At 47.3% G+C, this 21,123-nt stretch overlaps 39 non-coding genes across 39 annotated transcripts; all 39 read left to right on the forward strand.

Moving 5' to 3' along the window:
• The first annotated feature begins 32 nt into the window (after positions 1 to 32).
• On the forward strand, positions 33 to 104 carry TRNAP-CGG (transfer RNA proline (anticodon CGG)). The gene has a single exon. It is a non-coding gene; the product is annotated as a tRNA-Pro (tRNA).
• Positions 105 to 489: 385 nt separating this feature from the next.
• TRNAV-UAC (transfer RNA valine (anticodon UAC)) lies at positions 490 to 562 on the forward strand. Its single transcript has one exon. It is a non-coding gene; the product is annotated as a tRNA-Val (tRNA).
• A 405-nt stretch (positions 563 to 967) lies between these two features.
• Positions 968 to 1,039, forward strand: TRNAP-AGG (transfer RNA proline (anticodon AGG)). The gene has a single exon. It is a non-coding gene; the product is annotated as a tRNA-Pro (tRNA).
• Positions 1,040 to 1,424: 385 nt separating this feature from the next.
• On the forward strand, positions 1,425 to 1,497 carry TRNAV-AAC (transfer RNA valine (anticodon AAC)). The gene has a single exon. It is a non-coding gene; the product is annotated as a tRNA-Val (tRNA).
• Positions 1,498 to 1,790: 293 nt separating this feature from the next.
• Positions 1,791 to 1,902, forward strand: TRNAL-CAA (transfer RNA leucine (anticodon CAA)). Its single transcript has 2 exons — positions 1,791 to 1,828; positions 1,857 to 1,902. It is a non-coding gene; the product is annotated as a tRNA-Leu (tRNA).
• A 932-nt stretch (positions 1,903 to 2,834) lies between these two features.
• Positions 2,835 to 2,906, forward strand: TRNAP-CGG (transfer RNA proline (anticodon CGG)). The gene has a single exon. It is a non-coding gene; the product is annotated as a tRNA-Pro (tRNA).
• Positions 2,907 to 3,291: 385 nt separating this feature from the next.
• TRNAV-UAC (transfer RNA valine (anticodon UAC)) lies at positions 3,292 to 3,364 on the forward strand. The gene has a single exon. It is a non-coding gene; the product is annotated as a tRNA-Val (tRNA).
• A 405-nt stretch (positions 3,365 to 3,769) lies between these two features.
• On the forward strand, positions 3,770 to 3,841 carry TRNAP-AGG (transfer RNA proline (anticodon AGG)). Its single transcript has one exon. It is a non-coding gene; the product is annotated as a tRNA-Pro (tRNA).
• Positions 3,842 to 4,222: 381 nt separating this feature from the next.
• TRNAV-AAC (transfer RNA valine (anticodon AAC)) lies at positions 4,223 to 4,295 on the forward strand. Its single transcript has one exon. It is a non-coding gene; the product is annotated as a tRNA-Val (tRNA).
• A 293-nt stretch (positions 4,296 to 4,588) lies between these two features.
• TRNAL-CAA (transfer RNA leucine (anticodon CAA)) lies at positions 4,589 to 4,700 on the forward strand. The gene is made up of 2 exons: positions 4,589 to 4,626; positions 4,655 to 4,700. It is a non-coding gene; the product is annotated as a tRNA-Leu (tRNA).
• A 932-nt stretch (positions 4,701 to 5,632) lies between these two features.
• Positions 5,633 to 5,704, forward strand: TRNAP-CGG (transfer RNA proline (anticodon CGG)). The gene has a single exon. It is a non-coding gene; the product is annotated as a tRNA-Pro (tRNA).
• Positions 5,705 to 6,089: 385 nt separating this feature from the next.
• On the forward strand, positions 6,090 to 6,162 carry TRNAV-UAC (transfer RNA valine (anticodon UAC)). The gene has a single exon. It is a non-coding gene; the product is annotated as a tRNA-Val (tRNA).
• A 405-nt stretch (positions 6,163 to 6,567) lies between these two features.
• Positions 6,568 to 6,639, forward strand: TRNAP-AGG (transfer RNA proline (anticodon AGG)). Its single transcript has one exon. It is a non-coding gene; the product is annotated as a tRNA-Pro (tRNA).
• Positions 6,640 to 7,024: 385 nt separating this feature from the next.
• TRNAV-AAC (transfer RNA valine (anticodon AAC)) lies at positions 7,025 to 7,097 on the forward strand. The gene has a single exon. It is a non-coding gene; the product is annotated as a tRNA-Val (tRNA).
• Positions 7,098 to 7,390: 293 nt separating this feature from the next.
• TRNAL-CAA (transfer RNA leucine (anticodon CAA)) lies at positions 7,391 to 7,502 on the forward strand. Its single transcript has 2 exons — positions 7,391 to 7,428; positions 7,457 to 7,502. It is a non-coding gene; the product is annotated as a tRNA-Leu (tRNA).
• Positions 7,503 to 8,434: 932 nt separating this feature from the next.
• Positions 8,435 to 8,506, forward strand: TRNAP-CGG (transfer RNA proline (anticodon CGG)). Its single transcript has one exon. It is a non-coding gene; the product is annotated as a tRNA-Pro (tRNA).
• A 385-nt stretch (positions 8,507 to 8,891) lies between these two features.
• TRNAV-UAC (transfer RNA valine (anticodon UAC)) lies at positions 8,892 to 8,964 on the forward strand. Its single transcript has one exon. It is a non-coding gene; the product is annotated as a tRNA-Val (tRNA).
• A 405-nt stretch (positions 8,965 to 9,369) lies between these two features.
• Positions 9,370 to 9,441, forward strand: TRNAP-AGG (transfer RNA proline (anticodon AGG)). Its single transcript has one exon. It is a non-coding gene; the product is annotated as a tRNA-Pro (tRNA).
• Positions 9,442 to 9,822: 381 nt separating this feature from the next.
• On the forward strand, positions 9,823 to 9,895 carry TRNAV-AAC (transfer RNA valine (anticodon AAC)). Its single transcript has one exon. It is a non-coding gene; the product is annotated as a tRNA-Val (tRNA).
• Positions 9,896 to 10,189: 294 nt separating this feature from the next.
• On the forward strand, positions 10,190 to 10,301 carry TRNAL-CAA (transfer RNA leucine (anticodon CAA)). The gene is made up of 2 exons: positions 10,190 to 10,227; positions 10,256 to 10,301. It is a non-coding gene; the product is annotated as a tRNA-Leu (tRNA).
• A 932-nt stretch (positions 10,302 to 11,233) lies between these two features.
• Positions 11,234 to 11,305, forward strand: TRNAP-CGG (transfer RNA proline (anticodon CGG)). Its single transcript has one exon. It is a non-coding gene; the product is annotated as a tRNA-Pro (tRNA).
• Positions 11,306 to 11,690: 385 nt separating this feature from the next.
• On the forward strand, positions 11,691 to 11,763 carry TRNAV-UAC (transfer RNA valine (anticodon UAC)). The gene has a single exon. It is a non-coding gene; the product is annotated as a tRNA-Val (tRNA).
• A 405-nt stretch (positions 11,764 to 12,168) lies between these two features.
• On the forward strand, positions 12,169 to 12,240 carry TRNAP-AGG (transfer RNA proline (anticodon AGG)). Its single transcript has one exon. It is a non-coding gene; the product is annotated as a tRNA-Pro (tRNA).
• Positions 12,241 to 12,625: 385 nt separating this feature from the next.
• On the forward strand, positions 12,626 to 12,698 carry TRNAV-AAC (transfer RNA valine (anticodon AAC)). The gene has a single exon. It is a non-coding gene; the product is annotated as a tRNA-Val (tRNA).
• A 292-nt stretch (positions 12,699 to 12,990) lies between these two features.
• TRNAL-CAA (transfer RNA leucine (anticodon CAA)) lies at positions 12,991 to 13,102 on the forward strand. The gene is made up of 2 exons: positions 12,991 to 13,028; positions 13,057 to 13,102. It is a non-coding gene; the product is annotated as a tRNA-Leu (tRNA).
• A 932-nt stretch (positions 13,103 to 14,034) lies between these two features.
• On the forward strand, positions 14,035 to 14,106 carry TRNAP-CGG (transfer RNA proline (anticodon CGG)). The gene has a single exon. It is a non-coding gene; the product is annotated as a tRNA-Pro (tRNA).
• A 385-nt stretch (positions 14,107 to 14,491) lies between these two features.
• TRNAV-UAC (transfer RNA valine (anticodon UAC)) lies at positions 14,492 to 14,564 on the forward strand. The gene has a single exon. It is a non-coding gene; the product is annotated as a tRNA-Val (tRNA).
• Positions 14,565 to 14,969: 405 nt separating this feature from the next.
• Positions 14,970 to 15,041, forward strand: TRNAP-AGG (transfer RNA proline (anticodon AGG)). The gene has a single exon. It is a non-coding gene; the product is annotated as a tRNA-Pro (tRNA).
• Positions 15,042 to 15,426: 385 nt separating this feature from the next.
• On the forward strand, positions 15,427 to 15,499 carry TRNAV-AAC (transfer RNA valine (anticodon AAC)). The gene has a single exon. It is a non-coding gene; the product is annotated as a tRNA-Val (tRNA).
• A 293-nt stretch (positions 15,500 to 15,792) lies between these two features.
• On the forward strand, positions 15,793 to 15,904 carry TRNAL-CAA (transfer RNA leucine (anticodon CAA)). Its single transcript has 2 exons — positions 15,793 to 15,830; positions 15,859 to 15,904. It is a non-coding gene; the product is annotated as a tRNA-Leu (tRNA).
• Positions 15,905 to 16,836: 932 nt separating this feature from the next.
• Positions 16,837 to 16,908, forward strand: TRNAP-CGG (transfer RNA proline (anticodon CGG)). The gene has a single exon. It is a non-coding gene; the product is annotated as a tRNA-Pro (tRNA).
• Positions 16,909 to 17,293: 385 nt separating this feature from the next.
• On the forward strand, positions 17,294 to 17,366 carry TRNAV-UAC (transfer RNA valine (anticodon UAC)). Its single transcript has one exon. It is a non-coding gene; the product is annotated as a tRNA-Val (tRNA).
• A 405-nt stretch (positions 17,367 to 17,771) lies between these two features.
• Positions 17,772 to 17,843, forward strand: TRNAP-AGG (transfer RNA proline (anticodon AGG)). The gene has a single exon. It is a non-coding gene; the product is annotated as a tRNA-Pro (tRNA).
• A 381-nt stretch (positions 17,844 to 18,224) lies between these two features.
• Positions 18,225 to 18,297, forward strand: TRNAV-AAC (transfer RNA valine (anticodon AAC)). Its single transcript has one exon. It is a non-coding gene; the product is annotated as a tRNA-Val (tRNA).
• Positions 18,298 to 18,590: 293 nt separating this feature from the next.
• Positions 18,591 to 18,702, forward strand: TRNAL-CAA (transfer RNA leucine (anticodon CAA)). Its single transcript has 2 exons — positions 18,591 to 18,628; positions 18,657 to 18,702. It is a non-coding gene; the product is annotated as a tRNA-Leu (tRNA).
• Positions 18,703 to 19,634: 932 nt separating this feature from the next.
• On the forward strand, positions 19,635 to 19,706 carry TRNAP-CGG (transfer RNA proline (anticodon CGG)). Its single transcript has one exon. It is a non-coding gene; the product is annotated as a tRNA-Pro (tRNA).
• Positions 19,707 to 20,091: 385 nt separating this feature from the next.
• TRNAV-UAC (transfer RNA valine (anticodon UAC)) lies at positions 20,092 to 20,164 on the forward strand. Its single transcript has one exon. It is a non-coding gene; the product is annotated as a tRNA-Val (tRNA).
• Positions 20,165 to 20,569: 405 nt separating this feature from the next.
• On the forward strand, positions 20,570 to 20,641 carry TRNAP-AGG (transfer RNA proline (anticodon AGG)). The gene has a single exon. It is a non-coding gene; the product is annotated as a tRNA-Pro (tRNA).
• A 381-nt stretch (positions 20,642 to 21,022) lies between these two features.
• Positions 21,023 to 21,095, forward strand: TRNAV-AAC (transfer RNA valine (anticodon AAC)). The gene has a single exon. It is a non-coding gene; the product is annotated as a tRNA-Val (tRNA).
• The last annotated feature ends 28 nt before the right edge of the window (positions 21,096 to 21,123 follow it).

Here is a 21,123-nt window from a genome sequence, read left to right on the forward strand (position 1 = left end):
AGTAATTGTTCAAAATGTCTCCTGGCCACTCAGGCTCGTTGGTCTAGGGGTATGATTCTCGCTTCGGGTGCGAGAGGTCCCGGGTTCAAATCCCGGACGAGCCCATCCTGTGGAAGTTTTCAGGCTGCTTGTCATATAGGAGCCTTTCTTCTTTTCAATGCTATAAGACGCTGTGTATGTCGAGAAGGTTCCTTACCCTGCACGCTATTTTCCACTTTTGACATGATAAAGGAGTGCAGGACTTCCTTGCAACTGCTTTTCTGGGCTGGACCAGCAGTGTAGGAACATTACATGCAAAGAGTTTTTCTAGTGTCATTTCAGGATATGGTTTCAAAATCGCCTCTTGGGGAAAAAAGTGGTCCTCATTCCTGTCTTCCAAAGAAAGAGAGACTGGGTAAGGAGAGCCCAACTTTGAGCTTCAAGGACGTTGGCCCTTAGTCTGTGCGTTCCAACCCAATACACGCCAACAAGATTCCTGAGGTAGTGTCTGTTTCTGTAGTGTAGTGGTTATCACGTTCGCCTTACACGCGAAAGGTCCCTGGTTCGAGACCGGGCAGAAATGCAGCTTGCTGTTTTTCACAGTGTTTGCATTTACTGGCTCACTTTATAGAAAAGCTGAGATAATAGAGGCTGTCTATTCCTCACCAGCCTGACGTAGTGTGCTCCAGAGATCTCAGTGACAGCTCGAAAAGAGAAGTGACGATAGCTTGCGCCATTCGCTTGCTCGCACTTTGCTCTGTAGGGTGGGCCTACTTCATGAAAGCAAGGCATGAGAGAAGAAATGCTTCTCTTGTCCTCACCACGAGCAGACACTTAAAGCAAACAAACTGTCTGAAGGACAGAGGCTTTTTAATTTCTTGTTTGATGACGGTCATGGAAAAGACAGCAATCATATTGCAGAACAGAGCAGCATGTACTGGCTAGCTGCCACTAACCCCTGGAGCCGTGTCAGAGGTGACTCTTGCGTGGCTCGTTGGTCTAGGGGTATGATTCTCGCTTAGGGTGCGAGAGGTCCCGGGTTCAAATCCCGGACGAGCCCTTTTTAGAGGTAAACATACAAACCCTACTAAAAAAGCACTATGCCTGACTATTTCTCGTTATACTGGGTGCATTGTTGCACAACATATTTCTAACCTCAGAAGAAAAATGGATCACCATGCTTTATCTGCCTACCTGCTTAGTCTCAGTGTGTCCCAGGTGATGCTTTCCCAAGCTGTACTCGCTGGCATTTAGGCATCAAATATTTGCCTGTCGATGCCTGCACAAGTGAGTTTTGAATACGTCTAATTGCAAGCATGTTGGATGATATCTCTGAGGTTTTCACACTTGTTCTGCATATTCTGAGCCGCTGCTGATACAGCAGAATAGAAGTAGGGTGAAGACTTGAGAGAAACTTTCCTCTAACAGTAGAAAGCACCAAGGTAGTTTCTGTAGTGTAGTGGTCATCACGTTCACCTAACACGCGAAAGGTCCCCGGTTCGAGACGGGGCAGAAACACTGTGCATTGGATGCTTTTTTTGTGCACACTCTAAAACCTTATTATCTCAATGCAAGTTTAAGAAGAGGTGGTCTTTGAACACGGTGAGCCGCGAGAATTTTTTTTTACCTTTGCAGACGAAACAAAGTTATCTCCATCGATCATCTGGGGGTTGTTCTTGGGCCTATTTTTATTTTGTGTGAGCTATGTTGTATTGTTGGGGCCTTTACACCTGTGACATTTCTGTGAACGTTGTAAGTGGAAACGTTGGCAGGTGCAGACAGAAAAGTCAGAACTAAGCACACCCTGAGCCGTCAGGATGGCCGAGTGGTCTAAGGCGCCAGACTCAAGAGAGCTTGATCTTCAGTGATGCTGAGCCTTCGGGTCTCCTCATGGAGGCGTGGGTTCAAATCCCACTTCTGACAGGTCCCTTTTACACCCTTAAGTCTTCCTAATTTTTGCAGTGCATTCCCCACACACACCACAATATTTGCGGGAACCTGTAGTAAATAAAGAGAAATCCACCAGGCTGGGCCCTCAATCACAATTCCATGTATTTCTGAAAGTGACACCGCAGGCACACCTTCCATTACATTTGCAATCCATCACAGTACCTGCCTTGCTGGGTTTCGAAATAAGCAGTTGATCCCATCATTTGTTGTGAGGCTCTCCTGCCACCTTTTGGGCAGAGAAGGCACTGTCCCTGCAACAACACAGGCAGACATGTTCAACAGGGCTTCCTGGTTATGTGGGAGGAGCAGATTGCCAATGGTCCCCCCTTGAAAATTCTAATTTACATAAGGAAGACAGAGAGGTAGCTGGTAGTAGGCACTACACACGGACATTGCACTCCCTCTTGTGATTTGCAGCCAATTCTAGATTGAGGCAGGAGGAAAGGAGGAGACTCGCCCAACAATGGCCATACTGGGAAGTCAGCCACTCTGGGTCTCCCAGGTGAATGTTTCAGGCCTGTGAGCCACTCATATAAATCTCGCCTGATCGAGCCTGATCGAGCGCTGAGCGAGCGCGTTTGAATCCAAATATCAAACACCTCTTTCTCAGGCGCAAGAAATGGTGGGCCCTTCATTGCTTCTGGTGTGGAAGTCTATGGAGCAAGGGTCCAGGACTTGCAGAGGAGTACAAGTGCCAGAAAGTGCTTGCTGTTCTCATCTGTGCCTTTTTACTGCTCACTGGCCGATAGGAGATTGGCTGCCCCCTTCCTTGCTGGAGTGAAAAAACAACAACTTGAGAGAAAACATGACTTTGTGTGGCTCACTTATAGGGAGACGAGCCAAATAGCCCTGCTGTTTTCTGAAAGACGCTTCAGTAATTGTTCAAAATGTCTCCTGGCCACTCAGGCTCGTTGGTCTAGGGGTATGATTCTCGCTTCGGGTGCGAGAGGTCCCGGGTTCAAATCCCGGACGAGCCCATCCTGTGGAAGTTTTCAGGCTGCTTGTTATATAGGAGCCTTTCTTCTTTTCAATGCTATAAGACGCTGTGTATGTCGAGAAGGTTCCTTACCCTGCACGCTATTTTCCACTTTTGACATGATAAAGGAGTGCAGGACTTCCTTGCAACTGCTTTTCTGGGCTGGACCAGCAGTGTAGGAACATTACATGCAAAGAGTTTTTCTAGTGTCATTTCAGGATATGGTTTCAAAATCGCCTCTTGGGGAAAAAAGTGGTCCTCATTCCTGTCTTCCAAAGAAAGAGAGACCGGGTAAGGAGAGCCCAACTTTGAGCTTCAAGGACGTTGGCCCTTAGTCTGTGCGTTCCAACCCAATACACGCCAACAAGATTCCTGAGGTAGTGTCTGTTTCTGTAGTGTAGTGGTTATCACGTTTGCCTTACACGCGAAAGGTCCCTGGTTCGAGACCGGGCAGAAATGCAGCTTGCTGTTTTTCACAGTGTTTGCATTTACTGGCTCACTTTATAGAAAAGCTGAGATAATAGAGGCTGTCTATTCCTCACCAGCCTGACGTAGTGTGCTCCAGAGATCTCAGTGACAGCTCGAAAAGAGAAGTGACGATAGCTTGCGCCATTCGCTTGCTCGCACTTTGCTCTGTAGGGTGGGCCTACTTCATGAAAGCAAGGCATGAGAGAAGAAATGCTTCTCTTGTCCTCACCACGAGCAGACACTTAAAGCAAACAAACTGTCTGAAGGACATAGGCTTTTTAATTTCTTGTTTGATGACGGTCATGGAAAAGACAGCAATCATATTGCAGAACAGAGCAGCATGTACTGGCTAGCTGCCACTAACCCCTGGAGCCGTGTCAGAGGTGACTCTTGCGTGGCTCGTTGGTCTAGGGGTATGATTCTCGCTTAGGGTGTGAGAGGTCCCGGGTTCAAATCCCGGACGAGCCCTTTTTAGAGGTAAACATACAAACCCTACTAAAAAAGCACTATGACTATTTCTCGTTATACTGGGTGCATTGTTGCACAACATATTTCTAACCTCAGAAGAAAAATGGATCACCATGCTTTATCTGCCTACCTGCTTAGTCTCAGTGTGTCCCAGGTCATGCTTTCCCAAGCTGTACTCGCTGGCATTTAGGCATCAGATATTTGCCTGTCGATGCCTGCACAAGTGAGTTTTGAATACGTCTAATTGCAAGCATGTTGGATGATATCTCTGAGGTTTTCACACTTGTTCTGCACATTCTGAGCCGCTGCTGATACAGCAGAATAGAAGTAGGGTGAAGACTTGAGAGAAACTTTCCTCTAACAGTAGAAAGCACCAAGGTAGTTTCTGTAGTGTAGTGGTCATCACGTTCGCCTAACACGCGAAAGGTCCCCGGTTCGAGACGGGGCAGAAACACTGTGCATTGGATGCTTTTTTTGTGCACACTCTAAAACCTTATTATCTCAATGCAAGTTTAAGAAGAGGTGGTCTTTGAACACAGTGAGCCGCGAGAATTTTTTTTTACCTTTGCAGACGAAACAAAGTTATCTCCATCGATCATCTGGGGGTTGTTCTTGGGCCTATTTTTATTTTGTGTGAGCTATGTTGTATTGTTGGGGCCTTTACACCTGTGACATTTCTGTGAACGTTGTAAGTGGAAACGTTGGCAGGTGCAGACAGAAAAGTCAGAACTAAGCACACCCTGAGCCGTCAGGATGGCCGAGTGGTCTAAGGCGCCAGACTCAAGAGAGCTTGATCTTCAGTGATGCTGAGCCTTCTGGTCTCCTCATGGAGGCGTGGGTTCAAATCCCACTTCTGACAGGTCCCTTTTACACCCTTAAGTCTTCCTAATTTTTGCAGTGCATTCCCCACACACACCACAATATTTGCGGGAACCTGTAGTAAATAAAGAGAAATCCACCAGGCTGGGCCCTCAATCACAATTCCATGTATTTCTGAAAGTGACACCGCAGGCACACCTTCCATTACATTTGCAATCCATCACAGTAACTGCCTTGCTGGGTTTCGAAATAAGCAGTTGATCCCATCATTTGTTGTGAGGCTCTCCTGCCACCTTTTTGGCAGAGAAGGCACTGTCCCTGCAACAACACAGGCAGACATGTTCAACAGGGCTTCCTGGTTATGTGGGAGGAGCAGATTGCCAATGGTCCCCCCTTGAAAATTCTAATTTACATAAGGAAGACAGAGAGGTAGCTGGTAGTAGGCACTACACACGGACATTGCACTCCCTCTTGTGATTTGCAGCCAATTCTAGATTGAGGCAGGAGGAAAGGAGGAGACTCGCCCAACAATGGCCATACTGGGAAGTCAGCCACTCTGGGTCTCCCAGGTGAATGTTTCAGGCCTGTGAGCCACTCATATAAATCTCGCCTGATCGAGCCTGATCGAGCGCTGAGCGGGCGCGTTTGAATCCAAATATCAAACACCTCTTTCTCAGGCGCAAGAAATGGTGGGCCCTTCATTGCTTCTGGTGTGGAAGTCTATGGAGCAAGGGTCCAGGACTTGCAGAGGAGTACAAGTGCCAGAAAGTGCTTGCTGTTCTCATCTGTGCCTTTTTACTGCTCACTGGCCGATAGGAGATTGGCTGCCCCCTTCCTTGCTGGAGTGAAAAAACAACAACTTGAGAGAAAACATGACTTTGTGTGGCTCACTTATAGGGAGACGAGCCAAATAGCCCTGCTGTTTTCTGAAAGACGCTTCAGTAATTGTTCAAAATGTCTCCTGGCCACTCAGGCTCGTTGGTCTAGGGGTATGATTCTCGCTTCGGGTGCGAGAGGTCCCGGGTTCAAATCCCGGACGAGCCCATCCTGTGGAAGTTTTCAGGCTGCTTGTCATATAGGAGCCTTTCTTCTTTTCAATGCTATAAGACGCTGTGTATGTCGAGAAGGTTCCTTACCCTGCACGCTATTTTCCACTTTTGACATGATAAAGGAGTGCAGGACTTCCTTGCAACTGCTTTTCTGGGCTGGACCAGCAGTGTAGGAACATTACATGCAAAGAGTTTTTCTAGTGTCATTTCAGGATATGGTTTCAAAATCGCCTCTTGGGGAAAAAAGTGGTCCTCATTCCTGTCTTCCAAAGAAAGAGAGACCGGGTAAGGAGAGCCCAACTTTGAGCTTCAAGGACGTTGGCCCTTAGTCTGTGCGTTCCAACCCAATACACGCCAACAAGATTCCTGAGGTAGTGTCTGTTTCTGTAGTGTAGTGGTTATCACGTTCGCCTTACACGCGAAAGGTCCCTGGTTCGAGACCGGGCAGAAATGCAGCTTGCTGTTTTTCACAGTGTTTGCATTTACTGGCTCACTTTATAGAAAAGCTGAGATAATAGAGGCTGTCTATTCCTCACCAGCCTGACGTAGTGTGCTCCAGAGATCTCAGTGACAGCTCGAAAAGAGAAGTGACGATAGCTTGCGCCATTCGCTTGCTCGCACTTTGCTCTGTAGGGTGGGCCTACTTCATGAAAGCAAGGCATGAGAGAAGAAATGCTTCTCTTGTCCTCACCACGAGCAGACACTTAAAGCAAACAAACTGTCTGAAGGACAGAGGCTTTTTAATTTCTTGTTTGATGACGGTCATGGAAAAGACAGCAATCATATTGCAGAACAGAGCAGCATGTACTGGCTAGCTGCCACTAACCCCTGGAGCCGTGTCAGAGGTGACTCTTGCGTGGCTCGTTGGTCTAGGGGTATGATTCTCGCTTAGGGTGCGAGAGGTCCCGGGTTCAAATCCCGGACGAGCCCTTTTTAGAGGTAAACATACAAACCCTACTAAAAAAGCACTATGCCTGACTATTTCTCGTTATACTGGGTGCATTGTTGCACAACATATTTCTAACCTCAGAAGAAAAATGGATCACCATGCTTTATCTGCCTACCTGCTTAGTCTCAGTGTGTCCCAGGTGATGCTTTCCCAAGCTGTACTCGCTGGCATTTAGGCATCAAATATTTGCCTGTCGATGCCTGCACAAGTGAGTTTTGAATACGTCTAATTGCAAGCATGTTGGATGATATCTCTGAGGTTTTCACACTTGTTCTGCATATTCTGAGCCGCTGCTGATACAGCAGAATAGAAGTAGGGTGAAGACTTGAGAGAAACTTTCCTCTAACAGTAGAAAGCACCAAGGTAGTTTCTGTAGTGTAGTGGTCATCACGTTCACCTAACACGCGAAAGGTCCCCGGTTCGAGACGGGGCAGAAACACTGTGCATTGGATGCTTTTTTTGTGCACACTCTAAAACCTTATTATCTCAATGCAAGTTTAAGAAGAGGTGGTCTTTGAACACGGTGAGCCGCGAGAATTTTTTTTTACCTTTGCAGACGAAACAAAGTTATCTCCATCGATCATCTGGGGGTTGTTCTTGGGCCTATTTTTATTTTGTGTGAGCTATGTTGTATTGTTGGGGCCTTTACACCTGTGACATTTCTGTGAACGTTGTAAGTGGAAACGTTGGCAGGTGCAGACAGAAAAGTCAGAACTAAGCACACCCTGAGCCGTCAGGATGGCCGAGTGGTCTAAGGCGCCAGACTCAAGAGAGCTTGATCTTCAGTGATGCTGAGCCTTCTGGTCTCCTCATGGAGGCGTGGGTTCAAATCCCACTTCTGACAGGTCCCTTTTACACCCTTAAGTCTTCCTAATTTTTGCAGTGCATTCCCCACACACACCACAATATTTGCGGGAACCTGTAGTAAATAAAGAGAAATCCACCAGGCTGGGCCCTCAATCACAATTCCATGTATTTCTGAAAGTGACACCGCAGGCACACCTTCCATTACATTTGCAATCCATCACAGTACCTGCCTTGCTGGGTTTCGAAATAAGCAGTTGATCCCATCATTTGTTGTGAGGCTCTCCTGCCACCTTTTGGGCAGAGAAGGCACTGTCCCTGCAACAACACAGGCAGACATGTTCAACAGGGCTTCCTGGTTATGTGGGAGGAGCAGATTGCCAATGGTCCCCCCTTGAAAATTCTAATTTACATAAGGAAGACAGAGAGGTAGCTGGTAGTAGGCACTACACACGGACATTGCACTCCCTCTTGTGATTTGCAGCCAATTCTAGATTGAGGCAGGAGGAAAGGAGGAGACTCGCCCAACAATGGCCATACTGGGAAGTCAGCCACTCTGGGTCTCCCAGGTGAATGTTTCAGGCCTGTGAGCCACTCATATAAATCTCGCCTGATCGAGCCTGATCGAGCGCTGAGCGAGCGCGTTTGAATCCAAATATCAAACACCTCTTTCTCAGGCGCAAGAAATGGTGGGCCCTTCATTGCTTCTGGTGTGGAAGTCTATGGAGCAAGGGTCCAGGACTTGCAGAGGAGTACAAGTGCCAGAAAGTGCTTGCTGTTCTCATCTGTGCCTTTTTACTGCTCACTGGCCGATAGGAGATTGGCTGCCCCCTTCCTTGCTGGAGTGAAAAAACAACAACTTGAGAGAAAACATGACTTTGTGTGGCTCACTTATAGGGAGACGAGCCAAATAGCCCTGCTGTTTTCTGAAAGACGCTTCAGTAATTGTTCAAAATGTCTCCTGGCCACTCAGGCTCGTTGGTCTAGGGGTATGATTCTCGCTTCGGGTGCGAGAGGTCCCGGGTTCAAATCCCGGACGAGCCCATCCTGTGGAAGTTTTCAGGCTGCTTGTTATATAGGAGCCTTTCTTCTTTTCAATGCTATAAGACGCTGTGTATGTCGAGAAGGTTCCTTACCCTGCACGCTATTTTCCACTTTTGACATGATAAAGGAGTGCAGGACTTCCTTGCAACTGCTTTTCTGGGCTGGACCAGCAGTGTAGGAACATTACATGCAAAGAGTTTTTCTAGTGTCATTTCAGGATATGGTTTCAAAATCGCCTCTTGGGGAAAAAAGTGGTCCTCATTCCTGTCTTCCAAAGAAAGAGAGACCGGGTAAGGAGAGCCCAACTTTGAGCTTCAAGGACGTTGGCCCTTAGTCTGTGCGTTCCAACCCAATACACGCCAACAAGATTCCTGAGGTAGTGTCTGTTTCTGTAGTGTAGTGGTTATCACGTTTGCCTTACACGCGAAAGGTCCCTGGTTCGAGACCGGGCAGAAATGCAGCTTGCTGTTTTTCACAGTGTTTGCATTTACTGGCTCACTTTATAGAAAAGCTGAGATAATAGAGGCTGTCTATTCCTCACCAGCCTGACGTAGTGTGCTCCAGAGATCTCAGTGACAGCTCGAAAAGAGAAGTGACGATAGCTTGCGCCATTCGCTTGCTCGCACTTTGCTCTGTAGGGTGGGCCTACTTCATGAAAGCAAGGCATGAGAGAAGAAATGCTTCTCTTGTCCTCACCACGAGCAGACACTTAAAGCAAACAAACTGTCTGAAGGACATAGGCTTTTTAATTTCTTGTTTGATGACGGTCATGGAAAAGACAGCAATCATATTGCAGAACAGAGCAGCATGTACTGGCTAGCTGCCACTAACCCCTGGAGCCGTGTCAGAGGTGACTCTTGCGTGGCTCGTTGGTCTAGGGGTATGATTCTCGCTTAGGGTGTGAGAGGTCCCGGGTTCAAATCCCGGACGAGCCCTTTTTAGAGGTAAACATACAAACCCTACTAAAAAAGCACTATGACTATTTCTCGTTATACTGGGTGCATTGTTGCACAACATATTTCTAACCTCAGAAGAAAAATGGATCACCATGCTTTATCTGCCTACCTGCTTAGTCTCAGTGTGTCCCAGGTCATGCTTTCCCAAGCTGTACTCGCTGGCATTTAGGCATCAGATATTTGCCTGTCGATGCCTGCACAAGTGAGTTTTGAATACGTCTAATTGCAAGCATGTTGGATGATATCTCTGAGGTTTTCACACTTGTTCTGCACATTCTGAGCCGCTGCTGATACAGCAGAATAGAAGTAGGGTGAAGACTTGAGAGAAACTTTCCTCTAACAGTAGAAAGCACCAAGGTAGTTTCTGTAGTGTAGTGGTCATCACGTTCGCCTAACACGCGAAAGGTCCCCGGTTCGAGACGGGGCAGAAACACTGTGCATTGGATGCTTTTTTTGTGCACACTCTAAAACCTTATTATCTCAATGCAAGTTTAAGAAGAGGTGGTCTTTGAACACAGTGAGCCGCGAGAATTTTTTTTTTACCTTTGCAGACGAAACAAAGTTATCTCCATCGATCATCTGGGGGTTGTTCTTGGGCCTATTTTTATTTTGTGTGAGCTATGTTGTATTGTTGGGGCCTTTACACCTGTGACATTTCTGTGAACGTTGTAAGTGGAAACGTTGGCAGGTGCAGACAGAAAAGTCAGAACTAAGCACACCCTGAGCCGTCAGGATGGCCGAGTGGTCTAAGGCGCCAGACTCAAGAGAGCTTGATCTTCAGTGATGCTGAGCCTTCTGGTCTCCTCATGGAGGCGTGGGTTCAAATCCCACTTCTGACAGGTCCCTTTTACACCCTTAAGTCTTCCTAATTTTTGCAGTGCATTCCCCACACACACCACAATATTTGCGGGAACCTGTAGTAAATAAAGAGAAATCCACCAGGCTGGGCCCTCAATCACAATTCCATGTATTTCTGAAAGTGACACCTCAGGCACACCTTCCATTACATTTGCAATCCATCACAGTAACTGCCTTGCTGGGTTTCGAAATAAGCAGTTGATCCCATCATTTGTTGTGAGGCTCTCCTGCCACCTTTTTGGCAGAGAAGGCACTGTCCCTGCAACAACACAGGCAGACATGTTCAACAGGGCTTCCTGGTTATGTGGGAGGAGCAGATTGCCAATGGTCCCCCCTTGAAAATTCTAATTTACATAAGGAAGACAGAGAGGTAGCTGGTAGTAGGCACTACACACGGACATTGCACTCCCTCTTGTGATTTGCAGCCAATTCTAGATTGAGGCAGGAGGAAAGGAGGAGACTCGCCCAACAATGGCCATACTGGGAAGTCAGCCACTCTGGGTCTCCCAGGTGAATGTTTCAGGCCTGTGAGCCACTCATATAAATCTCGCCTGATCGAGCCTGATCGAGCGCTGAGCGGGCGCGTTTGAATCCAAATATCAAACACCTCTTTCTCAGGCGCAAGAAATGGTGGGCCCTTCATTGCTTCTGGTGTGGAAGTCTATGGAGCAAGGGTCCAGGACTTGCAGAGGAGTACAAGTGCCAGAAAGTGCTTGCTGTTCTCATCTGTGCCTTTTTACTGCTCACTGGCCGATAGGAGATTGGCTGCCCCCTTCCTTGCTGGAGTGAAAAAACAACAACTTGAGAGAAAACATGACTTTGTGTGGCTCACTTATAGGGAGACGAGCCAAATAGCCCTGCTGTTTTCTGAAAGACGCTTCAGTAATTGTTCAAAATGTCTCCTGGTCACTCAGGCTCGTTGGTCTAGGGGTATGATTCTCGCTTCGGGTGCGAGAGGTCCTGGGTTCAAATCCCGGACGAGCCCATCCTGTGGAAGTTTTCAGGCTGCTTGTCATATAGGAGCCTTTCTTCTTTTCAATGCTATAAGACGCTGTGTATGTCGAGAAGGTTCCTTACCCTGCACGCTATTTTCCACTTTTGACATGATAAAGGAGTGCAGGACTTCCTTGCAACTGCTTTTCTGGGCTGGACCAGCAGTGTAGGAACATTACATGCAAAGAGTTTTTCTAGTGTCATTTCAGGATATGGTTTCAAAATCGCCTCTTGGGGAAAAAAGTGGTCCTCATTCCTGTCTTCCAAAGAAAGAGAGACCGGGTAAGGAGAGCCCAACTTTGAGCTTCAAGGACGTTGGCCCTTAGTCTGTGCGTTCCAACCCAATACACGCCAACAAGATTCCTGAGGTAGTGTCTGTTTCTGTAGTGTAGTGGTTATCACGTTCGCCTTACACGCGAAAGGTCCCTGGTTCGAGACCGGGCAGAAATGCAGCTTGCTGTTTTTCACAGTGTTTGCATTTACTGGCTCACTTTATAGAAAAGCTGAGATAATAGAGGCTGTCTATTCCTCACCAGCCTGACGTAGTGTGCTCCAGAGATCTCAGTGACAGCTCGAAAAGAGAAGTGACGATAGCTTGCGCCATTCGCTTGCTCGCACTTTGCTCTGTAGGGTGGGCCTACTTCATGAAAGCAAGGCATGAGAGAAGAAATGCTTCTCTTGTCCTCACCACGAGCAGACACTTAAAGCAAACAAACTGTCTGAAGGACAGAGGCTTTTTAATTTCTTGTTTGATGACGGTCATGGAAAAGACAGCAATCATATTGCAGAACAGAGCAGCATGTACTGGCTAGCTGCCACTAACCCCTGGAGCCGTGTCAGAGGTGACTCTTGCGTGGCTCGTTGGTCTAGGGGTATGATTCTCGCTTAGGGTGCGAGAGGTCCCGGGTTCAAATCCCGGACGAGCCCTTTTTAGAGGTAAACATACAAACCCTACTAAAAAAGCACTATGCCTGACTATTTCTCGTTATACTGGGTGCATTGTTGCACAACATATTTCTAACCTCAGAAGAAAAATGGATCACCATGCTTTATCTGCCTACCTGCTTAGTCTCAGTGTGTCCCAGGTGATGCTTTCCCAAGCTGTACTCGCTGGCATTTAGGCATCAGATATTTGCCTGTCGATGCCTGCACAAGTGAGTTTTGAATACGTCTAATTGCAAGCATGTTGGATGATATCTCTGAGGTTTTCACACTTGTTCTGCACATTCTGAGCCGCTGCTGATACAGCAGAATAGAAGTAGGGTGAAGACTTGAGAGAAACTTTCCTCTAACAGTAGAAAGCACCAAGGTAGTTTCTGTAGTGTAGTGGTCATCACGTTCGCCTAACACGCGAAAGGTCCCCGGTTCGAGACGGGGCAGAAACACTGTGCATTGGATGCTTTTTTTGTGCACACTCTAAAACCTTATTATCTCAATGCAAGTTTAAGAAGAGGTGGTCTTTGAACACGGTGAGCCGCGAGAATTTTTTTTACCTTTGCAGACGAAACAAAGTTATCTCCATCGATCATCTGGGGGTTGTTCTTGGGCCTATTTTTATTTTGTGTGAGCTATGTTGTATTGTTGGGGCCTTTACACCTGTGACATTTCTGTGAACGTTGTAAGTGGAAACGTTGGCAGGTGCAGACAGAAAAGTCAGAACTAAGCACACCCTGAGCCGTCAGGATGGCCGAGTGGTCTAAGGCGCCAGACTCAAGAGAGCTTGATCTTCAGTGATGCTGAGCCTTCTGGTCTCCTCATGGAGGCGTGGGTTCAAATCCCACTTCTGACAGGTCCCTTTTACACCCTTAAGTCTTCCTAATTTTTGCAGTGCATTCCCCACACACACCACAATATTTGCGGGAACCTGTAGTAAATAAAGAGAAATCCACCAGGCTGGGCCCTCAATCACAATTCCATGTATTTCTGAAAGTGACACCGCAGGCACACCTTCCATTACATTTGCAATCCATCACAGTAACTGCCTTGCTGGGTTTCGAAATAAGCAGTTGATCCCATCATTTGTTGTGAGGCTCTCCTGCCACCTTTTGGGCAGAGAAGGCACTGTCCCTGCAACAACACAGGCAGACATGTTCAACAGGGCTTCCTGGTTATGTGGGAGGAGCAGATTGCCAATGGTCCCCCCTTGAAAATTCTAATTTACATAAGGAAGACAGAGAGGTAGCTGGTAGTAGGCACTACACACGGACATTGCACTCCCTCTTGTGATTTGCAGCCAATTCTAGATTGAGGCAGGAGGAAAGGAGGAGACTCGCCCAACAATGGCCATACTGGGAAGTCAGCCACTCTGGGTCTCCCAGGTGAATGTTTCAGGCCTGTGAGCCACTCATATAAATCTCGCCTGATCGAGCCTGATCGAGCGCTGAGCGAGCGCGTTTGAATCCAAATATCAAACACCTCTTTCTCAGGCGCAAGAAATGGTGGGCCCTTCATTGCTTCTGGTGTGGAAGTCTATGGAGCAAGGGTCCAGGACTTGCAGAGGAGTACAAGTGCCAGAAAGTGCTTGCTGTTCTCATCTGTGCCTTTTTACTGCTCACTGGCCGATAGGAGATTGGCTGCCCCCTTCCTTGCTGGAGTGAAAAAACAACAACTTGAGAGAAAACATGACTTTGTGTGGCTCACTTATAGGGAGACGAGCCAAATAGCCCTGCTGTTTTCTGAAAGACGCTTCAGTAATTGTTCAAAATGTCTCCTGGCCACTCAGGCTCGTTGGTCTAGGGGTATGATTCTCGCTTCGGGTGCGAGAGGTCCCGGGTTCAAATCCCGGACGAGCCCATCCTGTGGAAGTTTTCAGGCTGCTTGTCATATAGGAGCCTTTCTTCTTTTCAATGCTATAAGACGCTGTGTATGTCGAGAAGGTTCCTTACCCTGCACGCTATTTTCCACTTTTGACATGATAAAGGAGTGCAGGACTTCCTTGCAACTGCTTTTCTGGGCTGGACCAGCAGTGTAGGAACATTACATGCAAAGAGTTTTTCTAGTGTCATTTCAGGATATGGTTTCAAAATCGCCTCTTGGGGAAAAAAGTGGTCCTCATTCCTGTCTTCCAAAGAAAGAGAGACTGGGTAAGGAGAGCCCAACTTTGAGCTTCAAGGACGTTGGCCCTTAGTCTGTGCGTTCCAACCCAATACACGCCAACAAGATTCCTGAGGTAGTGTCTGTTTCTGTAGTGTAGTGGTTATCACGTTCGCCTTACACGCGAAAGGTCCCTGGTTCGAGACCGGGCAGAAATGCAGCTTGCTGTTTTTCACAGTGTTTGCATTTACTGGCTCACTTTATAGAAAAGCTGAGATAATAGAGGCTGTCTATTCCTCACCAGCCTGACGTAGTGTGCTCCAGAGATCTCAGTGACAGCTCGAAAAGAGAAGTGACGATAGCTTGCGCCATTCGCTTGCTCGCACTTTGCTCTGTAGGGTGGGCCTACTTCATGAAAGCAAGGCATGAGAGAAGAAATGCTTCTCTTGTCCTCACCACGAGCAGACACTTAAAGCAAACAAACTGTCTGAAGGACAGAGGCTTTTTAATTTCTTGTTTGATGACGGTCATGGAAAAGACAGCAATCATATTGCAGAACAGAGCAGCATGTACTGGCTAGCTGCCACTAACCCCTGGAGCCGTGTCAGAGGTGACTCTTGCGTGGCTCGTTGGTCTAGGGGTATGATTCTCGCTTAGGGTGCGAGAGGTCCCGGGTTCAAATCCCGGACGAGCCCTTTTTAGAGGTAAACATACAAACCCTACTAAAAAAGCACTATGCCTGACTATTTCTCGTTATACTGGGTGCATTGTTGCACAACATATTTCTAACCTCAGAAGAAAAATGGATCACCATGCTTTATCTGCCTACCTGCTTAGTCTCAGTGTGTCCCAGGTGATGCTTTCCCAAGCTGTACTCGCTGGCATTTAGGCATCAAATATTTGCCTGTCGATGCCTGCACAAGTGAGTTTTGAATACGTCTAATTGCAAGCATGTTGGATGATATCTCTGAGGTTTTCACACTTGTTCTGCATATTCTGAGCCGCTGCTGATACAGCAGAATAGAAGTAGGGTGAAGACTTGAGAGAAACTTTCCTCTAACAGTAGAAAGCACCAAGGTAGTTTCTGTAGTGTAGTGGTCATCACGTTCACCTAACACGCGAAAGGTCCCCGGTTCGAGACGGGGCAGAAACACTGTGCATTGGATGCTTTTTTTGTGCACACTCTAAAACCTTATTATCTCAATGCAAGTTTAAGAAGAGGTGGTCTTTGAACACGGTGAGCCGCGAGAATTTTTTTTTACCTTTGCAGACGAAACAAAGTTATCTCCATCGATCATCTGGGGGTTGTTCTTGGGCCTATTTTTATTTTGTGTGAGCTATGTTGTATTGTTGGGGCCTTTACACCTGTGACATTTCTGTGAACGTTGTAAGTGGAAACGTTGGCAGGTGCAGACAGAAAAGTCAGAACTAAGCACACCCTGAGCCGTCAGGATGGCCGAGTGGTCTAAGGCGCCAGACTCAAGAGAGCTTGATCTTCAGTGATGCTGAGCCTTCTGGTCTCCTCATGGAGGCGTGGGTTCAAATCCCACTTCTGACAGGTCCCTTTTACACCCTTAAGTCTTCCTAATTTTTGCAGTGCATTCCCCACACACACCACAATATTTGCGGGAACCTGTAGTAAATAAAGAGAAATCCACCAGGCTGGGCCCTCAATCACAATTCCATGTATTTCTGAAAGTGACACCGCAGGCACACCTTCCATTACATTTGCAATCCATCACAGTAACTGCCTTGCTGGGTTTCGAAATAAGCAGTTGATCCCATCATTTGTTGTGAGGCTCTCCTGCCACCTTTTGGGCAGAGAAGGCACTGTCCCTGCAACAACACAGGCAGACATGTTCAACAGGGCTTCCTGGTTATGTGGGAGGAGCAGATTGCCAATGGTCCCCCCTTGAAAATTCTAATTTACATAAGGAAGACAGAGAGGTAGCTGGTAGTAGGCACTACACACGGACATTGCACTCCCTCTTGTGATTTGCAGCCAATTCTAGATTGAGGCAGGAGGAAAGGAGGAGACTCGCCCAACAATGGCCATACTGGGAAGTCAGCCACTCTGGGTCTCCCAGGTGAATGTTTCAGGCCTGTGAGCCACTCATATAAATCTCGCCTGATCGAGCCTGATCGAGCGCTGAGCGAGCGCGTTTGAATCCAAATATCAAACACCTCTTTCTCAGGCGCAAGAAATGGTGGGCCCTTCATTGCTTCTGGTGTGGAAGTCTATGGAGCAAGGGTCCAGGACTTGCAGAGGAGTACAAGTGCCAGAAAGTGCTTGCTGTTCTCATCTGTGCCTTTTTACTGCTCACTGGCCGATAGGAGATTGGCTGCCCCCTTCCTTGCTGGAGTGAAAAAACAACAACTTGAGAGAAAACATGACTTTGTGTGGCTCACTTATAGGGAGACGAGCCAAATAGCCCTGCTGTTTTCTGAAAGACGCTTCAGTAATTGTTCAAAATGTCTCCTGGCCACTCAGGCTCGTTGGTCTAGGGGTATGATTCTCGCTTCGGGTGCGAGAGGTCCCGGGTTCAAATCCCGGACGAGCCCATCCTGTGGAAGTTTTCAGGCTGCTTGTTATATAGGAGCCTTTCTTCTTTTCAATGCTATAAGACGCTGTGTATGTCGAGAAGGTTCCTTACCCTGCACGCTATTTTCCACTTTTGACATGATAAAGGAGTGCAGGACTTCCTTGCAACTGCTTTTCTGGGCTGGACCAGCAGTGTAGGAACATTACATGCAAAGAGTTTTTCTAGTGTCATTTCAGGATATGGTTTCAAAATCGCCTCTTGGGGAAAAAAGTGGTCCTCATTCCTGTCTTCCAAAGAAAGAGAGACCGGGTAAGGAGAGCCCAACTTTGAGCTTCAAGGACGTTGGCCCTTAGTCTGTGCGTTCCAACCCAATACACGCCAACAAGATTCCTGAGGTAGTGTCTGTTTCTGTAGTGTAGTGGTTATCACGTTCGCCTTACACGCGAAAAGTCCCTGGTTCGAGACCGGGCAGAAATGCAGCTTGCTGTTTTTCACAGTGTTTGCATTTACTGGCTCACTTTATAGAAAAGCTGAGATAATAGAGGCTGTCTATTCCTCACCAGCCTGACGTAGTGTGCTCCAGAGATCTCAGTGACAGCTCGAAAAGAGAAGTGACGATAGCTTGCGCCATTCGCTTGCTCGCACTTTGCTCTGTAGGGTGGGCCTACTTCATGAAAGCAAGGCATGAGAGAAGAAATGCTTCTCTTGTCCTCACCACGAGCAGACACTTAAAGCAAACAAACTGTCTGAAGGACATAGGCTTTTTAATTTCTTGTTTGATGACGGTCATGGAAAAGACAGCAATCATATTGCAGAACAGAGCAGCATGTACTGGCTAGCTGCCACTAACCCCTGGAGCCGTGTCAGAGGTGACTCTTGCGTGGCTCGTTGGTCTAGGGGTATGATTCTCGCTTAGGGTGCGAGAGGTCCCGGGTTCAAATCCCGGACGAGCCCTTTTTAGAGGTAAACATACAAACCCTACTAAAAAAGCACTATGACTATTTCTCGTTATACTGGGTGCATTGTTGCACAACATATTTCTAACCTCAGAAGAAAAATGGATCACCATGCTTTATCTGCCTACCTGCTTAGTCTCAGTGTGTCCCAGGTCATGCTTTCCCAAGCTGTACTCGCTGGCATTTAGGCATCAGATATTTGCCTGTCGATGCCTGCACAAGTGAGTTTTGAATACGTCTAATTGCAAGCATGTTGGATGATATCTCTGAGGTTTTCACACTTGTTCTGCACATTCTGAGCCGCTGCTGATACAGCAGAATAGAAGTAGGGTGAAGACTTGAGAGAAACTTTCCTCTAACAGTAGAAAGCACCAAGGTAGTTTCTGTAGTGTAGTGGTCATCACGTTCGCCTAACACGCGAAAGGTCCCCGGTTCGAGACGGGGCAGAAACACTGTGCATTGGATGCTTTTTTTGTGCACACTCTAAAACCTTATTATCTCAATGCAAGTTTAAGAAGAGGTGGTCTTTGAACACAGTGAGCCGCGAGAATTTTTTTTTACCTTTGCAGACGAAACAAAGTTATCTCCATCGATCATCTGGGGGTTGTTCTTGGGCCTATTTTTATTTTGTGTGAGCTATGTTGTATTGTTGGGGCCTTTACACCTGTGACATTTCTGTGAACGTTGTAAGTGGAAACGTTGGCAGGTGCAGACAGAAAAGTCAGAACTAAGCACACCCTGAGCCGTCAGGATGGCCGAGTGGTCTAAGGCGCCAGACTCAAGAGAGCTTGATCTTCAGTGATGCTGAGCCTTCTGGTCTCCTCATGGAGGCGTGGGTTCAAATCCCACTTCTGACAGGTCCCTTTTACACCCTTAAGTCTTCCTAATTTTTGCAGTGCATTCCCCACACACACCACAATATTTGCGGGAACCTGTAGTAAATAAAGAGAAATCCACCAGGCTGGGCCCTCAATCACAATTCCATGTATTTCTGAAAGTGACACCTCAGGCACACCTTCCATTACATTTGCAATCCATCACAGTAACTGCCTTGCTGGGTTTCGAAATAAGCAGTTGATCCCATCATTTGTTGTGAGGCTCTCCTGCCACCTTTTTGGCAGAGAAGGCACTGTCCCTGCAACAACACAGGCAGACATGTTCAACAGGGCTTCCTGGTTATGTGGGAGGAGCAGATTGCCAATGGTCCCCCCTTGAAAATTCTAATTTACATAAGGAAGACAGAGAGGTAGCTGGTAGTAGGCACTACACACGGACATTGCACTCCCTCTTGTGATTTGCAGCCAATTCTAGATTGAGGCAGGAGGAAAGGAGGAGACTCGCCCAACAATGGCCATACTGGGAAGTCAGCCACTCTGGGTCTCCCAGGTGAATGTTTCAGGCCTGTGAGCCACTCATATAAATCTCGCCTGATCGAGCCTGATCGAGCGCTGAGCGGGCGCGTTTGAATCCAAATATCAAACACCTCTTTCTCAGGCGCAAGAAATGGTGGGCCCTTCATTGCTTCTGGTGTGGAAGTCTATGGAGCAAGGGTCCAGGACTTGCAGAGGAGTACAAGTGCCAGAAAGTGCTTGCTGTTCTCATCTGTGCCTTTTTACTGCTCACTGGCCGATAGGAGATTGGCTGCCCCCTTCCTTGCTGGAGTGAAAAAACAACAACTTGAGAGAAAACATGACTTTGTGTGGCTCACTTATAGGGAGATGAGCCAAATAGCCCTGCTGTTTTCTGAAAGACGCTTCAGTAATTGTTCAAAATGTCTCCTGGTCACTCAGGCTCGTTGGTCTAGGGGTATGATTCTCGCTTCGGGTGCGAGAGGTCCCGGGTTCAAATCCCGGACGAGCCCATCCTGTGGAAGTTTTCAGGCTGCTTGTCATATAGGAGCCTTTCTTCTTTTCAATGCTATAAGACGCTGTGTATGTCGAGAAGGTTCCTTACCCTGCACGCTATTTTCCACTTTTGACATGATAAAGGAGTGCAGGACTTCCTTGCAACTGCTTTTCTGGGCTGGACCAGCAGTGTAGGAACATTACATGCAAAGAGTTTTTCTAGTGTCATTTCAGGATATGGTTTCAAAATCGCCTCTTGGGGAAAAAAGTGGTCCTCATTCCTGTCTTCCAAAGAAAGAGAGACCGGGTAAGGAGAGCCCAACTTTGAGCTTCAAGGACGTTGGCCCTTAGTCTGTGCGTTCCAACCCAATACACGCCAACAAGATTCCTGAGGTAGTGTCTGTTTCTGTAGTGTAGTGGTTATCACGTTTGCCTTACACGCGAAAGGTCCCTGGTTCGAGACCGGGCAGAAATGCAGCTTGCTGTTTTTCACAGTGTTTGCATTTACTGGCTCACTTTATAGAAAAGCTGAGATAATAGAGGCTGTCTATTCCTCACCAGCCTGACGTAGTGTGCTCCAGAGATCTCAGTGACAGCTCGAAAAGAGAAGTGACGATAGCTTGCGCCATTCGCTTGCTCGCACTTTGCTCTGTAGGGTGGGCCTACTTCATGAAAGCAAGGCATGAGAGAAGAAATGCTTCTCTTGTCCTCACCACGAGCAGACACTTAAAGCAAACAAACTGTCTGAAGGACATAGGCTTTTTAATTTCTTGTTTGATGACGGTCATGGAAAATACAGCAATCATATTGCAGAACAGAGCAGCATGTACTGGCTAGCTGCCACTAACCCCTGGAGCCGTGTCAGAGGTGACTCTTGCGTGGCTCGTTGGTCTAGGGGTATGATTCTCGCTTAGGGTGTGAGAGGTCCTGGGTTCAAATCCCGGACGAGCCCTTTTTAGAGGTAAACATACAAACCCTACTAAAAAAGCACTATGACTATTTCTCGTTATACTGGGTGCATTGTTGCACAACATATTTCTAACCTCAGAAGAAAAATGGATCACCATGCTTTATCTGCCTACCTGCTTAGTCTCAGTGTGTCCCAGGTCATGCTTTCCCAAGCTGTACTCGCTGGCATTTAGGCATCAGATATTTGCCTGTCGATGCCTGCACAAGTGAGTTTTGAATACGTCTAATTGCAAGCATGTTGGATGATATCTCTGAGGTTTTCACACTTGTTCTGCACATTCTGAGCCGCTGCTGATACAGCAGAATAGAAGTAGGGTGAAGACTTGAGAGAAACTTTCCTCTAACAGTAGAAAGCACCAAGGTAGTTTCTGTAGTGTAGTGGTCATCACGTTCGCCTAACACGCGAAAGGTCCCCGGTTCGAGACGGGGCAGAAACACTGTGCATTGGATGCTTTTTTTGTGCAC

The sequence above is a fragment of the Lissotriton vulgaris genome, chromosome 10 (assembly GCF_964263255.1).
Source record: "Lissotriton vulgaris chromosome 10, aLisVul1.2, whole genome shotgun sequence".
In the NCBI taxonomy this organism is placed as follows: Eukaryota; Metazoa; Chordata; class Amphibia; order Caudata; family Salamandridae; genus Lissotriton; species Lissotriton vulgaris.